A 16,650-nucleotide genomic window follows, 5' to 3' on the forward strand; every position below is an offset into this window, starting at 1 on the left:
GCTGTAGGATCCTCACTAAATTCTCTCATGTCTTCTTTGGTGGCTAATGAGACTAAGGAATTCACTCTCTCACTTTTCGTTATATCACTCACAACATTACAATTCTCTCGCCTATCTAATGAAGCATCCTCCAAGTTGACTTCAACTTTCGACGAGACTCATTGACAATTTGCTTGTGGTGTCATAGGCTGTAAATTAATTTTCTTGCCCTTGAACTCCAAGTGATATGTATTAGCACGGCCATTGTGTTGCACGAACGGTCATAGAGCCAAGGCCGTCCCAATAGCAGGTGACACACCGTCATAGGAACAACATCAAAATCAATGCAATCCTTATACGGTCCAATAGCAAACTCAACACGCACCATGTGGTTTACCTTCATCTCACCATTGTCGCTCAACCACTGAATATAGTATGGATGCGGGTGCGGTAGATACTTCAACTTCAGCTTGGTACACAACTCCTTGCTTGCTAAATTGCGGCAACTCCCGCCATCAATAATGACCTTGCAAGCCTTGTCAGGACCAACTAAAGCCTTTGTTTGGAACAAATTGCAGCGCTGAGTAGATGCACTAGGCAACACATTAAGGGCACGCTGCGACACAACAATAGTGCGAGCATCAGACGGATATGCATCCTCACCATCAGTGTCATAGTCATCATCGTCTGGAGCATTAGGATCAACATCATCTCCAGTCTCGTATTCATTGTCCTCATTGATAATCATGACTTTGCGGTTAGGACAATCTCTCTTGAGGTGACCCTTTCCACCACATGTATGACAAACCATATCACGGTTACGCGCAGTAGACACATTAGAGCCACTCGTACTTGCAGCAGATTCGGACTTCTTTGTGTTAGACACATTGGAGACCGGCTTACTAGGCGGAGTAGAATAAGGTACGGAGCGCGTCGAAGGCGCCGGCGCCGAGGATGGTGCCGCGCGTGGTGTGAAACGCCCACCTCCTGTAGCTCGACCTTTGATCTTTGCTTCGTCAGCCAACTATGATTCAGCTTCTCGTGCATGATGTAACAATTGATTCATATTGGTGTAGCAGTAGTGACGAACAATGCCTTTGATATCATACTTCAAACCATTGAGAAAACGCTGCATTGTCATCTCGAGAGACTCACGGACACGGCCACGCTGCATGAGCATCTCCATCTCCATGTAGTATTCATCCACAGTCTTCACACCTTGTCTCAAAAGAGTCAGCTTATCATATATATTCCGCAAGTAATTTGTAGGCACAAAGCGAGAAGTCATTGCCTCCTTCATGGCACGCCATGTGCGTATAGGCTGCTCACCATCCTCGTCTCGATTACGAACAAAAGCATCCCACCAACGCAAAGCGTAGCCATCAAACTCGGAAGAAGCAAGCTTGATCTTCCGGTCTTCAGTATAATGTGGATGTAAGCTCCACAACTTCTCAATCTTGAGCTCCCAAGTGAGGTATTCTTCAACATCAGCTCCTCCTTCAAACTTGGGGATAGAAAACTTGGGCTTACCCAACCCATCTTCCTCATCTTGTCCACGACCATTGCGGCCAAGTGGAACCCAACCACGAGGACGATGACCACGTGGCGCATCACGAGCATTGTGTGCGTCATCTTGGAGCTCAGGATCTTCGTCATCTTCTTGTTGCTGTTGCGCGGTCAAATTCTCAACAGCCAAACGCAAATCAGCAAGACTGCGTTGTACATCCGTCATTTGATCTTGCATTGTAGTGACAGTCACATGAGTAGCATCCAGCTTTTGGGAGATCTCTTCAACCTTCCCATTAAGCACATCGTCCTGAGCGCGGAATTCACGTCGCATCTCATTACGAAGAGCCTCATACTCTCTCCATGTGATGATATCTGCAGCACTCTTGTTTTCCTGGTTAACAAGTTTATGATCACTAGCAGACATCGTTAGTAGATTAGTGCACTAAATCAAAAATATATGGTGGTACTCTCACAACTCACTCAAAACTGATAAGAAAAGGAAATCTTACCGTTCCAAAGTAAATTAGTGTTGCTTACCACTTGTAGTAACAACTAGTGCACGGATGTAGCGAAGCGAATATCAAGAGTATAAGAACAAATCACACGACAAAGCAGGGTATATGTGGGGCTGTAGGTAGGCTACCTATTTGCACCAATAACAAGCTCGAGTGCTGACCGTAGACCACCAATGATACTCACACAAGGCGATATAATGGGGAAATGCAACTATATGTGGAAAAGGTTGCAAAGCACAAGAGAGACGCTAGCAAAGCTCAACGAGACAGACACAAGATTGCTCAACTACGGGTGCAGTAAAGTAAACTTAGGCCTTCAATTGATTCAACTAGCACTTCACTTTTCTTTTTGGATTTTTCTTTTTGTATAACACACACAGCTATGTAACTCTTTTTGCTTCTTTTCAAGTTTCTCTTTTTTGTTTTTTGTTTTTTGACTCAACTCCTTGATAACACGGCCAACAGAAATATGCAAAGCACCGATAACCTAACGAGCAGCCTGTCGAGCGGTAAAACTAGTCTCTTCTGGGGAAGTTCCTAGTCACTTTATATCGAAAGGCTGTGTCTATGGTTGGGAACACGCACACTGTACGCTATGTGGACTCGGAGTAACAAAAACTGACACAATATGATAAACTAGATGATAGAGAAAACACAAACCCTAACAATACAAGATGGAAAGAAAAGATACGCAAAAAAAAATAACTACGAAAAGCAACTAAAACTCGAAATTAGTGCAATCTAAGGCTATGGCAAACCCTAACCCTAACTTTTTATGCCTTTTTCTGGATAGGAAAACACTCACAACTCAACTATGGGGTGGACTGTGGATGGCTTACCGAGGAAAACTGGAAATCTGATACCAAGATGATAAGGGGTGGCCCGATCTTCTCAGTAAGCAATGGTGGTGATGATGATCACGGGGTGATGGCAGCGGAGAAACACGACGATGAGGTGATTGATGACTTGTATGACGCAACGAGATATTTCGATTGGTCCCTGTCGCCAATGCAACAGCTCTCAACCCTGCAAGATATTCGCAACTCCACACACTTGCGCACGTAGCCGCCGACCACGAAGCGGTAAGTTGCAACCGTCTAATTCCCAATGGAACAACGAGATCACACAAGACTTTTTCAGGATCTACACAATATCAAGCAATATGGTGTAGGGATTCAATAGTTTTGCTAGAGCAAACAACTAAGAACTAGGGTTTATCTTAAACGTGGTCTAAAGCAGCTAGGGGGCGTCCTGGGCACTTATATAGGTGTCCGGGACGAGTTCTGGTCGAAAAGATACAAGAATAACCGACCCAGAATAGATCTGGTCAAGACAGACTCGGACGAATCCGGTCTGGAATCCGGTCAACCGGGCCAGGGACCGGGTCGGCCGGTCTAGCGTCCGGTCAATCGGGCGGCAACCGGAAACTTCGCAACTTTCCGGTTTTTTCCCGGTACGATGCATCATATCCGGTTGGCGGCCGGTTGGCGACCGGTCAACCGGGCCGGGGACCGGGCTGGCCGGTCTGGGGGCCGGTCGGACCGGATGCTGGACGTCGTCTTCTCCTCTCGCGCATGCCTCCCTCTCCTCCCTCGCGCGACCATGAGATATCTTCATGTCCAGCTCCATGTCCAGCTTCACGTCCACCTTGACGTCCGTCTTCATGTCCAGCTGCTCCTCTACTCCTCGTGCGACGCTCGTCTCCTCTTGATACCTGATGATACATAAGTAATAGGACTTAGGCAATATAAAGTTCTCATCAATCAAAGTACCGTTTAGAAACAAGTTCACCTGTTGTTTAAGTAGCTTCGCACGAGCCCTTGTAATTGGTCCAATCCGAACTTCATCGGACTTGAGCTTCACAGCAGGTTCATCTTCATTTATCAATGACGGAGGTAGTGGTGTAGTAGGGATGTCCTCATCAAGGCCGGACCAGAACGTGTGTTGGAAGGCCTCGCCGGATTCTGCGGTCCGCTGGCCCGAGCACCGTCATCTCAATGCCAATCAGGCCGGCGTGCAGCTTGACTTTGAGCGGCGCAAACGAGTCCCACACCAAGGTCGCGCCCGTAGTGCCCTGGAACAGCATCCGGTAGCTAGCGCCACTTCCACCTGAACTCGTCCGCGGCCAGGGTCCTTGCTGGGTGCACCGTGCGGGGCACCGCAAGCACGGCCGCGTCGACCGGGAGTTCGCCGGCCGAGCGACGTCCCTACCCCATCTGTTATTTGTCAGGCTATCGTGCACCGATCGCTTCCTCCAGAGTTTTAAATAGCTGGCTATTGGAAACAGCGGCAGATTTTTTAGCAGCTATACAAGGATATAGCCCAGCTATAGCATCGGTTCTGCTATGAGGACGTAAGTCGTGGCATGTGCTTTGCCTGAGTAGTACATCTCTCACGTACCATCTCGTTTAGGGTTTCTTTGCTCCGGAGGCGATCTCCTTCGCCACCGTGAGATCGGGCCGGTCTCCGGCTCTCCCTCTCGTGTTTTTCTCCCCCTCGCTCTCGGTTTCTCTCCTCGACCAGAATCTCTGTGCGTTCTTCCGTTGGTTTCCCTGTATCGGCTGCTGCTTGGCTGCCTGGATAGGGTTTGGGCGTGACTTGGTGACCATGGACGCGAAGAAAGATGAGGATGGAAGATCGAATCCTGGGATCATGCCGACGGTGGATGAGGCCGCGTCCGCTCCTCCGGGTGCCTCCGCGTCACCTAGCAGGGGAAGGGATACGAATCTGGATGACATGTTTAGCCATCTGGAGCTGAACGAAGAAGAGTTGGATGATGTTGTGATTGGGGCCGAAGAAGCAAAAGAGTATCATGGCTTGCGATTGGCAAGGTGTATACGTCCCGATCGCTCAGTACGGACGCCCTAATAGAGAAGATGAAAGTTGTCCGGAACCTGTCCCGCGATCCAATCTGTAGAGAAGTTGGTGATTTATTTATCTTTCAGATGTTTTGCCTAGGTGATTGGAAGAAAGTGGTTCACCAAGGTCCCTGGACTTTTCGGGGCTGGGTAGTGCTCATCGAAGACTATGACGGATTAAGTGATCCTGAGAATTTTGTCTTTGGCGGCATCTATGTCCGGAAATCCATGTCATACCGGAATTATATCGCAAGAAAGAAGTAGTTGATGACCTTGCTCGGCGTGTTGGCAAAATTAGGGAAGTAAAGATGACACCAAAACTGTTTTATGATGGGAACTACGTGCGTATTCGGGTGAGAGTTGATATATCCAGGCCCCTTATGAGGTTTATGTCCTTAACAATGCCTGAAGGAAAAAGAAGGTTGGCGGTGAAATACGAGAAAATCCCATTCTTACGCAAGCGGTGTGGTCTCCTGGGGCACGATCACGAGGAATGTGGTGACGGTGTTTGGACTGAACAACAACTGCAGTATGGCTCTTGGATGCTAGCCGTCCGAAGAGCAAGTCAACCTGCTCCGACGCCTCGTAGGTTTGTACCTCGGGCTCCGATACGTGGAGGTTTTGCCGGGAGAGGTGAGGCACATAGCGCTGGCCCGAAAAAGCGCTCCTCAGGCGATGCTGATTTAGATACCAAAGATGAATTGCAAGATTCTGCCACAAGCCCAATTAAACCTGGCGCTCATAATACCCAGGTGATAGAGGGGAGTGAAAATGACCCAAGTGCTAGGAAGCAACTACATATGAATCTGATTGAGGATAGTAGTGAAAATAGTATGGAGGCTGATCCCAGAGTTGGCGATACACCTTCCCTTCCTACCCCGTATGTGAAAACAAAAGACTTGAAGAAATCAAGGTTGTCTCACAATATGGATACTGAAAATGAAATTTTGGCACCAGTGGCGACACCCCTCGAGGGTGGTCGCCGAGCTCAATGAGTCTGTTACAATGGAACAGCCGGGGAGGGGCACCCGCGACTATTCAGAACTAGTCACTTTAGGCCAGACTTATAAGTCCAGCCTGGTTTTTCTTTGCGAAACCAGACAATCGAGGAGCGAGTTAAGAATCAGCGTCACCGTATTGGTATGTCTTATTGTTTCCATGTTAAAGGAGAGGGTTCTGGTGGTGGTATTGCTCTCTATGCCGAAAAAGGGATTACGGTGGAGCTTTTGTCCTTTAGTGAGCTCCATATTGATGCCCATATCAGTGGAGGGCCATACGAAAATAAGTGGCGAAGTACTTTTGTATATGGAGAGCCTAAGGCAAGCAACCGTTATCGCATGTGGAACAAGATCGAGTCGATCAAGCCGAGGTCCTCTCTACCGTGGCTCATGATTGGGGATTTCAATGAAGCAATGTGGCAAGAGGAACATTTCTCTAGAACAAAAAGATCGGAAAGGTTGATGTTGGACTTTCGGGAGGTTCTCTCTCACTGCAACCTGTATGACATTGGGTTTGTTGGTACCCCGTGGACTTTTGATAATAAGCAAAAGGGTGCCAGGAATGTAAAGGTAAGGCTTGACCGTGCTGTTGCCTCCCCTGCGTGGTCTGCTCTTTTCCCGGATTTGAGGATCCGTCATTGATGTCTACGGAGCTTCTATTCTTGTAGACAGTGTTGGGCCTCCAAGAGCAGAGGTTTGTAGAACAGCAGCAAGTTTCCCTTAAGTGGATCACCCAAGGTTTATCGAACTCAGGGAGGAAGAGGTCAAAGATATCCCTCTCATGCAACCACTGCAACCACAAAGCAAGAAGTCTCTTGTGTCCCCAACACACCTAATAGGTGCACTAGTTCGGCGAAGAGATAGTGAAATACGGGTGGTATGAATAAGTATAAGCAGTAGTGACGGCGCCAGAAAAGTGCTTGCTGGCGTGCAGTTGATGGTAGAATTGCGGGAAGTAAAGATGCGGTAAAACGAGTAACCAAGCAGCGATAGCGATATTTAGGAACAAGGCCTAGGGATCATACTTTCACTAGTGGACACTCTCAACATTGATCACATAACAGAATAAATAGATAGATGCTAGACTCTACACTCTCTTGTTGGATGATGAACACCACTAACTGTGTAGGATTACACGAACCCTCAATGCCGGAGTTAACAAGCTCCACAATATTCGATGTTCATGTTTAAATAACCTTAGAGTGCATGACAGATCAACATAACCAAACCAAGTACTAACATAGCATGCACACTCTGTCACCTTCACGCTACGAAAGGAGGCATAGATCACATCAATACCATCATAGCAATAGTTAACTTCATAATCTACAAGAGATCACAATCATAGCCTACGCCAAGTACTACACACACACACCTTGTCACCATTACACCGTGCGGGAGGAATAAACTACTTTAATAACATCACTAGAGTAGCACACGGATATATTGTGATACAAAACACATTGCAATCATAAAGAGATATAAATAAGCACTTCACTATGCCATTCATAACGAGTGAATAAGTATTACGTGAAATATAGCCTAAGAGACCCACACGGTGCACACACTTGTCACCTTTACACACGTGGGACAAGGAGTCTCCGGAGATCACATAAGTAAAACCCACTTGACTAGCATAATGACATCTAGATTACAAGCATCATCATATGAATCTCAATCATGTAAGGCAGCTCATGAGATTATTGTATTGAAGTACATAGGAGAGAGATGAACCACATAGCTACCGGTACAGCCCCGAGCCTCGATGGAGAACTACTCCCTCCTCATGGGAGACAGCAGCGTTGATGAAGATGGCGGTGGTGTCGATGGAGGAGCCTTCCGGGGGCACTTCCCCGTCCCGGCGGCGTGCCGGAACAGAGACTCCTGTCCCCCAGATCTTGGCTTCGCGATGGCGGCGGCTCTAGAAGGTTTCTCGTACCGTGGCTTTTCCGTATCGAGGTTTTAGGTCAGGGACCTTTAAATAGGCGAAGAGGCGGCGTCAGAAGGTCAACGAGGCGGCGACACGCTAGGGGGGCGCGCCCCCCCCCTAGGCCGCGCCGGGCTATCGTCTGGGGGCCCAGTGGCCCCCCTCTGGCGACTCTCGGGTGTTCTGGAAGCTTCGTGGAAAAATAGGTTGCTGGGCCTTGATTTCGTCCGATTCCGAGAATATTTCCTTACTAGGATTTACGGAACCAAAAACAGCGAGAAAACGAGAGCCGGCCCTTCGGCATCTCGTCAATAGGTTAGTTCCGGAAAACGCATGATAATGACATAAAGTGTGTATAAAACATGTAGATATCATCAATAATGTGGCATGGAACACAAGAAATTATCGATACGTCGGAGACGTATCAACATCCCCAAGCTTAGTTCCTGCTCGTCCCGAGCAGGTAAACGATAACAAAGATAATTTCTGGGACATGCCATCATAACCTTGATCATACTATTGTAAACATATGTAATGAATGCAGCGATCAAAACAATGGTAATGACATGAGTAAACAACTGAATCATAAAGCAAAGACTTTTCATGAATAGTACTTAAAGACAAGCATCAATAAGTCTTGCATAAGAGTTAACTCATAAAGCAATAAATCAAAGTAAAGATATTGAAGCAACACAAAGGAAGATTAAGTTTCAGCGGTTGCTTTCAACTTATAACATGTATATCTCAATGATAGTTATCAATGCAAAGCAATATAACAAGTGCAATAAGCAAGTATGTAAGAATCAATGCACAGTTAACACAAGTGTTTGCTTCTTGAGGTGGAGAGAAATAGGTGAACTGACTCAACATAAAAGGTAAAAGAATGGTCCTTCAAAGAGGAAAGCATTGATTGCTATATTTGTGCTAGAGCTTTTATTTTGAAAACATGAAGAGAGCATAAAAGTAAAGTTTTGAGAGGTGTTTGTTGTTGTCAACGAATGGTAGTGGGCACTCTAACCCCCTTGCCAGACAAACCTTCAAAGAGCGGCTCCCATTTTATTTTATTTTTGTGTGGCACTCCTTCCAACCTTTCTTTCACAAACCATGGCTAACCGAATCCTCGGGTGCACGCCAACAATCTCATACCATGAAGGAGTGCCTTTTTATTTTAGTTTTATTATGATGACACTCCTCCCCATCTTTGCTTTCTCAAGCCATGGCTAACCGAATCCTTCGGGTGCCGTCCAACAATCACATACCATGGAGGAGTGTCTATTTAGGTTAATTAATTTGGGACTGGGAATCCCATTGCCGGCTCTTTTTGCAAAATTATTGGATAAGCGGATGAAGCCACTAGTCCATTGGTGAAAGTTGCCCAACAAGAATGAAAGATAAACACCACATACTTCCTCATGAGCTATAAAACATTGACACAAATCAGAGGTGATAAATTTTGAATTATTTAAAGGTAGCACTCAAGCAATTTACTTTGGAATGGCGGAGAAATACCATGTAGTAGGTAGGTATGGTGGACACAAATGGCATAGTGGTTGGATCAAGGATTTTGGATGCATGAGAAGTATTCCCTCTCGATACAAGGTTTATGCTAGCAAGGTTATTTGAAACAAACACAAGGATGAACCGGTGCAGCAAAACTCACATAAAAGACATATTGTAAACATTATAAGACTCTACACCGTCTTCCTTGTTGTTCAAACTCTTTACTAGAAATTATCTAGACTTTAGAGAGACCAAATATGCAAACCAAATTTTAGCAAGCTCTTCGTATTTCTTCATTAATTGGTGCAAAGTATATGATGCAAGAGCTTAAACATGAGCACAACAATTGCCAAGTATCAAATTATCCAAGACATTCTACCAATTACTACATGTAGCATTTTCCGTTTCCAACCATATAATAATTAACGAAGCAGTTTCAACCTTCGCCATGAATACTATGAGTAAAGCCTAAGGACATATTTGTCCATATGCAACAGCGGAGCGTGTCTCTCTCCCACACAATGAATGCTAGGATCCATTTATTCAAACAAAAACAAAAACAAAAACAAACCGACGCTCCAAGTAAAGCACATAAGATGTGACCGAATAAAAATATAGTTTCAAGAGAAGGAACCTGATAATTTGTCGATGAAGAAGGGGATGCCTTGGGCATCCCCAAGCTTAGATGCTTGAGTCTTCTTAAAATATGCAGGGATGAACCACCGGGGCATCACCATCTTAGACTCTTCACTCTTCTTGATCATAGTATATCATCCTCCTCTCTTGACCCTTGAAAACTTCCTCCACACCAAACTCAAAATAAACTCATTAGAGGGTTAGTGCATAATAAAAAACTCACATGTTCAGAGGTGACACAATCATTCTTAACACTTCTGGACATTGCTCAAAGCTACTGGAAGGTAATGGAACAAAGAAATCCACCCAACATAGCGAAAGAAGCAATGCGAAATAAAAGGCAGAATCTGTCAAAACAGAACAGTCCGTAAATACGAATTTTAAAATGGCACCAGGCTTGCTCAGATGAAAATGCTCAAACTGAATGAAAGTTGTGTACATATCTGAGGATCACTCACGTAAATTGGCATAATTTTCTGAGTTACCTACAGAGAATTAGGCCAGATTCGTGACAGCAAAGAAATCTGTTTCTGCGCAGTAATCCAAATCTAGTATCAACCTTTCTATCAAAGACTTTACTTGGCACAACAATGCAATAAAATAAGATAAGGAGAGGTTGCTACAGTAGTAACAACTTCCAAGACTCAAATACAAAATAAAAGTACTGTAGCAAAATAAACACATGGGTTATCTCCCAAGAAGTTCTTTCTTTATAGCCATTAAGATGGGCTCAGCAGTTTTAATGATGCACTCGCAAGAAATAGTAGTTGAAGCAAAAGAGAGCATCAAGAGGCAAATTCAAAACAAATTTAAGTCTAACATTCTTCCTATGCATAGGAGTCTTGTAAATAAACAAGTTCATGAAGAGCAAAGTAACAAGCATAGGAAGATAGAACAAGTGTAGCTTCAAAAATTTCAGCACATAGAGAGGCGTTTTAGTAACATGAAAATTTCTACAACCATATTTTCCTCTCTCATAATAACTTTCAGTAGCATCATGAGCAAACTCAACAATATAACTATCACGTAAAGCATTCTTATCATGAGTCTCATGCATAAAATTATTACTCTCCACATAAGCATAATCAATTTTACTAGTTGTAGTGGGAGCAAATTCAACAAAGTAGCTATCATTATTATTCTCATCATCAAATATAGGAGGCATAGTATAATCACAATAAAATTCACTCTCCATAGTAGGCGGCACCAAAAGACCACTATCATTATAATCATCATAGATAGGAGGCATATCATAATCAACATAAACTTTCTCCTCAATACCCGGAGGGCTAAAGAGATCGTTTTCATCAAAACCGACCTCCCCAAGCTTAGAATTTTCCATAGCATTAGCAACAATAGTGTTCAAAGCATTCATATTAATAACATTCCCATTAGCATGCATATAAAGTTCCATGGGTTTTTTAATTCTCTCTTCAAACACATCATGTCCTAATTCAAGATAAAGTTCATAAAGATCTCTCATATTTTTGTTGTTTTCCATTATGCCTAACTAGTGTAAACAAGAAACAAAAAGATGCAATTGCAGGATCTAAAGGAAATAGCTTCGAGCACACACACAACGACAACAGAAAAGTACTTTACCTGAGACCGGAGTATGAGTGCCTTTTACCTTTCCTCCCCGGCAACGGCGCCAGAAAATAGCTTGATGTCCACGGAGCTTCTATTCTTGTAGACAGTGTTGGGCCTCCAAGAGCAGAGGTTTGTAGAACAACAGCAAGTTTCCCTTAAGTGGATCACCCAAGGTTTATCGAACTCAGGGAGGAAGAGGTCAAAGATATCCCTCTCATGCAACCCTGCAACCACAAAGCAAGAAGTCTCTTGTGTCCCCAACACACCTAATAGGTGCACTAGTTCGGCGAAGAGATAGTGAAATACAGGTGGTATGAATAAGTATAAGCGGTAGTAACGGCGCCAGAAAAGTGCTTGCTGGCGTGCGGTTGATGGTAGTAAAATTGCAGGAAGTAAAGATGCGATAAAACAGTAAACAAGCAGCGATAGCAGTATTTAGGAACAAGGCCTAGGGATCATACTTTCACTAGTGGACACTCTCAACATTGATCACATAACAGAATAAATAGATAGATGTTTAAATAACCTTAGAGTGCACGACAGATCAACATAACCAAACCAAGTACTAACATAGCATGCACACTGTCACCTTCACGCTACGAAAGGAGGCATAGATCACATCAATACCATCATAGCAATAGTTAACTTCATAATCTACAAGAGATCACAATCATAGCCTACGCCAAGTACTACACGATGCACACACTTGTCACCATTACACCGTGCGGGAGGAATAAACTACTTTAATAATATCACTAGAGTAGCACACGAGATATATTGTGATACAAAACACATTGCAATCATAAAGAGATATAAATAAGCACTTCACTATGCCATTCATAACGGTGAATAAGTATTCTGTGAAATATAGCCTAAGAGACCCACACGGTGCACACACTTGTCACCTTTACACACGTGGGACAAGGAGTCTCCGGAGATCACATAAGTAAAACCCACTTGACTAGCATAATGACATCTAGATTACAAGCATCATCATATGAATCTCAATCATGTAAGGCAGCTCATGAGATTATTGTATTGAAGTACATAGGAGAGAGATGAACCACATAGCTACCGGTACAGCCCCGAGCCTCGATGGAGAACTACTCCCTCCTCATGGGAGACGGCGGCGTTGATGAAGATGGCGGTGGTGTCGATGGAGGAGCCTTCGAGGGGCACTTCCCCGTCCCGGCGACGTGCGGGAACAGAGACTCCTGTCCCCCGGATCTTGGCTTCGCGATGGCGGCGGCTCTGGAAGGTTTCTCGTACCGTGGCTTTTCCGTATCGAAGTTTTAGGTCAGGGACCTTTAAATAGGCGAAGAGGCGGCGTCAGAAGGTCAACGAGGCGGTGACACGCTAGGGGGGCGCCCCCCCTAGGCCGCGCCGGGCTATCGTCTGGCGGCCCAGTGGCCCCCTCTGGCGACTCTCCGGTGTTCTGGAAGCTTCGTGGAAAAATAGGATGCTGGGCCTTGATTTCGTCCGATTCGAGAATATTTCCTTACTAGGATTTACGGAACCAAAAACGAGTAGAAAACGAGAAGCGGCCCTTCGGCATCTCGTCAATAGGTTAGTTCCGGAAAACGCATGATAATGACATAAAGTGTGTATAAAACATGTAGATATCATCAATAATGTGGCATGGAACACAAGAAATTATCGATACGTCGGAGACGTATCATTCATCTTATCTCGCCTCGATCGGATCACTGCCCTTTGCTACTGTCTACTGACCTAGGTCTTGTGAGGAGACCAACACATCCAATCCGAAGGTATGAGGTTATGTGGGAGAGGGAGCCGTTGCTGGCCGCTACGGTAGAAGAAGTTTGGTCTAGAAGGGTGCCGATTGATAGCCTGGGTGATATAACTGATTCGCTGAAGTCTATGATCAAAAGTTTATACTCCTGGAAGTCGGAATTCTTTGGTTCGGTCCCTAAATTGCTTGATCAGAAGAGGGAAAATTGGAGGAGTTGGCAATCCTTACTGATGAGGGTAGTGTTGAGACAAGAAAAAAAATTGCAAAAGAGATGGATGAACTGTTGTACAGGGAGAAAATCATGTGGCTACAGCGGTCTCGCATTGCCTGGCTGCGGGAGGGTGTTCGTAACACAAAATATTTTCACAGAAGAGCTTCAAAAAGGAAGAAGAAGAACCGTATTTGCAAGCCTTAAACGCTCTGATGGGACTTGGACTTCTGACACAAATGAGATGGAAGAGATCACCCGGAATTTCTTCCAAGGTTTATACACTAGAGATGATAATGTTGATCACATAATAATTTCGTACCTTATTCAACAGTGTGTTGATGATGAGATGAATCAGAAATTGTGTGCCCCTTCCTCCGAAAAATAAATTAGCGATGCCCTGTTCCAAATTGGGCCCCTCAAGGCGCCGGGACCAGTCGGTTTCCCGGCCAGATTTCTACAGGCAAGCCGGGACATCTTTCGTGATGATGTAGTGGGAGCAGTGCAGAAGTTTTTCTCGAACGGTGTCATGCTTGAGGAGGTAAATGAAACAACGATTGTTCTTATTCCGAAGAAAGATAACCCGGAGGAGAATAAGGACATTAGGCCCATCCGTTTATGTAATGCTGTCTTCAAGGTGGTGTCAAAATGTTTGGTCAATCGGTCGCGTCCGTTGCTTCAGGGTATTATCTCGCCGACTCAAAGTGCCTTTATTCCGGGGCGTCTGATTACTGACAATGCTCTTGTCGCTTTCGAATGCATTCATTCAATTCAAATGGTCCTGTTGCTCGCAAGAAATTTTGTGCGTACAAGTTAGACATGGCCAAGGCTTATGACCGCGTGGACTGGAGGTTTCTGGAAGGGGTTTTAGCGAAGCTGGGATTCCATAGCAGGTGGATTCAGTGGGTGATGGCTTGTATTATCACTGTTCGCTACTCTATTCGCTTTAACGGAAATACTTTGGATCCTATCACTCCTACGCGTGGACTACGCCAAGGTGATCCCCTCTTGCCGTACTTGTTCTTGTTTGTAGCTGACGGTTTATCTTGCCTGATAAAAAACGAGATCGAAGATGATAGCCTCATGGAGCTCCGCCTAAGTAGAAGGGGACCTGGTGTGTCTCACCTCTTATTTGCCGATTATTGTCTTCTGTTTTTTTTAAGGTTACGTCAACCAAGCTGAAATAATCCAAACCATCTTGAACCGTTATGAGCGCAGCGACTGGCCGGTTGGTTAGCCTTGGAAAATGTTCCATCCTCTACGAGCGATCAGGTATGTATTGATACTCAGCGGGATATAAAGGACATCTTGAAATATGATACACATTGCTTTGAGGAGGAAGACCTGAAGGGAGGCTGAAAAAAGGAAAACTTCAGCCAATTAAAAGAAAGATTTGCAAAAAAGCAAATGATTGGGTGGAAAAATATATGTTTAGTGCAGCTAAGGAAATTCTCATTAAGGAAGTCCTTCAATCCCTACCTACATATGCTATGGGTGTTTTTAAATTTCTTGTGGGCCTTATTGAGGACCTGTCAAAGACTGTTCGTGACTTTTGGTGGGGAGATGAGGAAAATCGACGCCGTATGCACTGGATGTCGTGGGAGAAGATGACCCGGCCAAAGCACCAAGGCGGAATGGGTTTCCGTGACTCGGAAATTTTTAACCAAGCTCTCTTAGCTCGCCAAGCCTGGAGGTTAATTCAATACCCAAATAGTCTCTGTGCTAGTGTTCTAAAGGCAAAGTACTACCCCTATGGAAACCTCCTTGACACTGCGTTTGTTCACAATACTTCCCAGTCATGGTAGGGAGTTATGCATGGTCTCGAGCTCTTAAAAAAAGGTGTGATATGGAGGATTAGGGTCAGGGTCTCAGGTCAGGATTTTTAGGGACAATTGGCTTCCCCGCCCGGATGGTCCTTGTGTTTCTCGAAGGCTTGGAAATAATCGCCGACAATGGGTTGCTGAGCTCATCGATCCAGTTACAAGGTCTTGGGATGAAGCTCTGGTCCGTGCGTGCTGCCCTCGCCTAGATGCAGATATTATTCTCTCCATTAAACTCCTCTCTAGGCAGTGTGAGGACTTTGTTGCCTGGATGCCTGAGAGCAATGGTATTTTCTCCGTCAGATCAGCATATAAACTTGGGATGAACGAATCTTATTCTAGGCTCAGTGGTGGCCAGTCTAGCACTGAACCTTCTGGTGATAGAGGCATCTGGAATGTTATTGGGAAATCAAAAGTTCCTCAGAAATTGAAAGTCTTTGCACGGAAGGAAGCAACGGCTACCCTTGCGGTTAAATCAAATCTTCATTGTCGGGTGCCTCACTAGTAGGAAAAGCCTCATCAGTGGCGCACGAAAATTTGATTCTGTGGCGCACGGGTGGTGCGCCACAGAAACGTCGCCACAAAAATAAGCTTTCTGTGGCGCACCTGGTCGTGCGCCACAGAAATAAGGTTTACGTGGCGCACCGGACCAAGTGCGCCACGGAAATAAGTAGTTACGTGGCGCATGTGATGTAGCTGCGCCACAGAAACAGGTGCGCCACAGAATTATTTTTTGGTGCGCCACAGAACTATCTACAGGTATACTCGATTTTGTGCTCCCTGGTGTATTATACAGGTTTTATACACCGTATACAGGTTATATACTGATATAATATAGACAGATATAATATGGACATATATAATCATCACATCATCATCACATTACTTAGAGCCCGATCGAGTTATACATATAGCTCCATACAACTCATAATCCATGCAAATTAAGAAAGTTCTCATCATCTCTAGATACAAACGAAGTGACACCGGCCGCCGCCTACACTAGGATGAAATAGAGTACCGCCGCGACGATGGTGAGCAAGAGCGAGAGCACAAGGAAGGTCTTCATCTTGCTCTTGTTCGCTTGGTGCGCCCTCCACTTGGCAACCGCCTCGTGTCTAGTCGGGTACCCTTTGTAGCAGTTGCCGCTGAACTTGTGCACCTGTTTCTTGCACTCCTCCCACTCCTCGTACACTCCTGGAACCCGCCCCTCGAACACGACGTAGTACGTCATCTCTATGGACACAAGGCATATTAGTATATAACGCAATGGAAAGAGTTAGAGGGTTCACATGCATACATATTCACAAGAATTAAAGCAAGGAAATAATAATAAACCTAAAAGAAATATAGCATCGGT

This window comes from Lolium rigidum, chromosome 7 (assembly GCF_022539505.1).
Source record: "Lolium rigidum isolate FL_2022 chromosome 7, APGP_CSIRO_Lrig_0.1, whole genome shotgun sequence".
NCBI classification, from domain to species: domain Eukaryota; kingdom Viridiplantae; phylum Streptophyta; class Magnoliopsida; order Poales; family Poaceae; genus Lolium; species Lolium rigidum.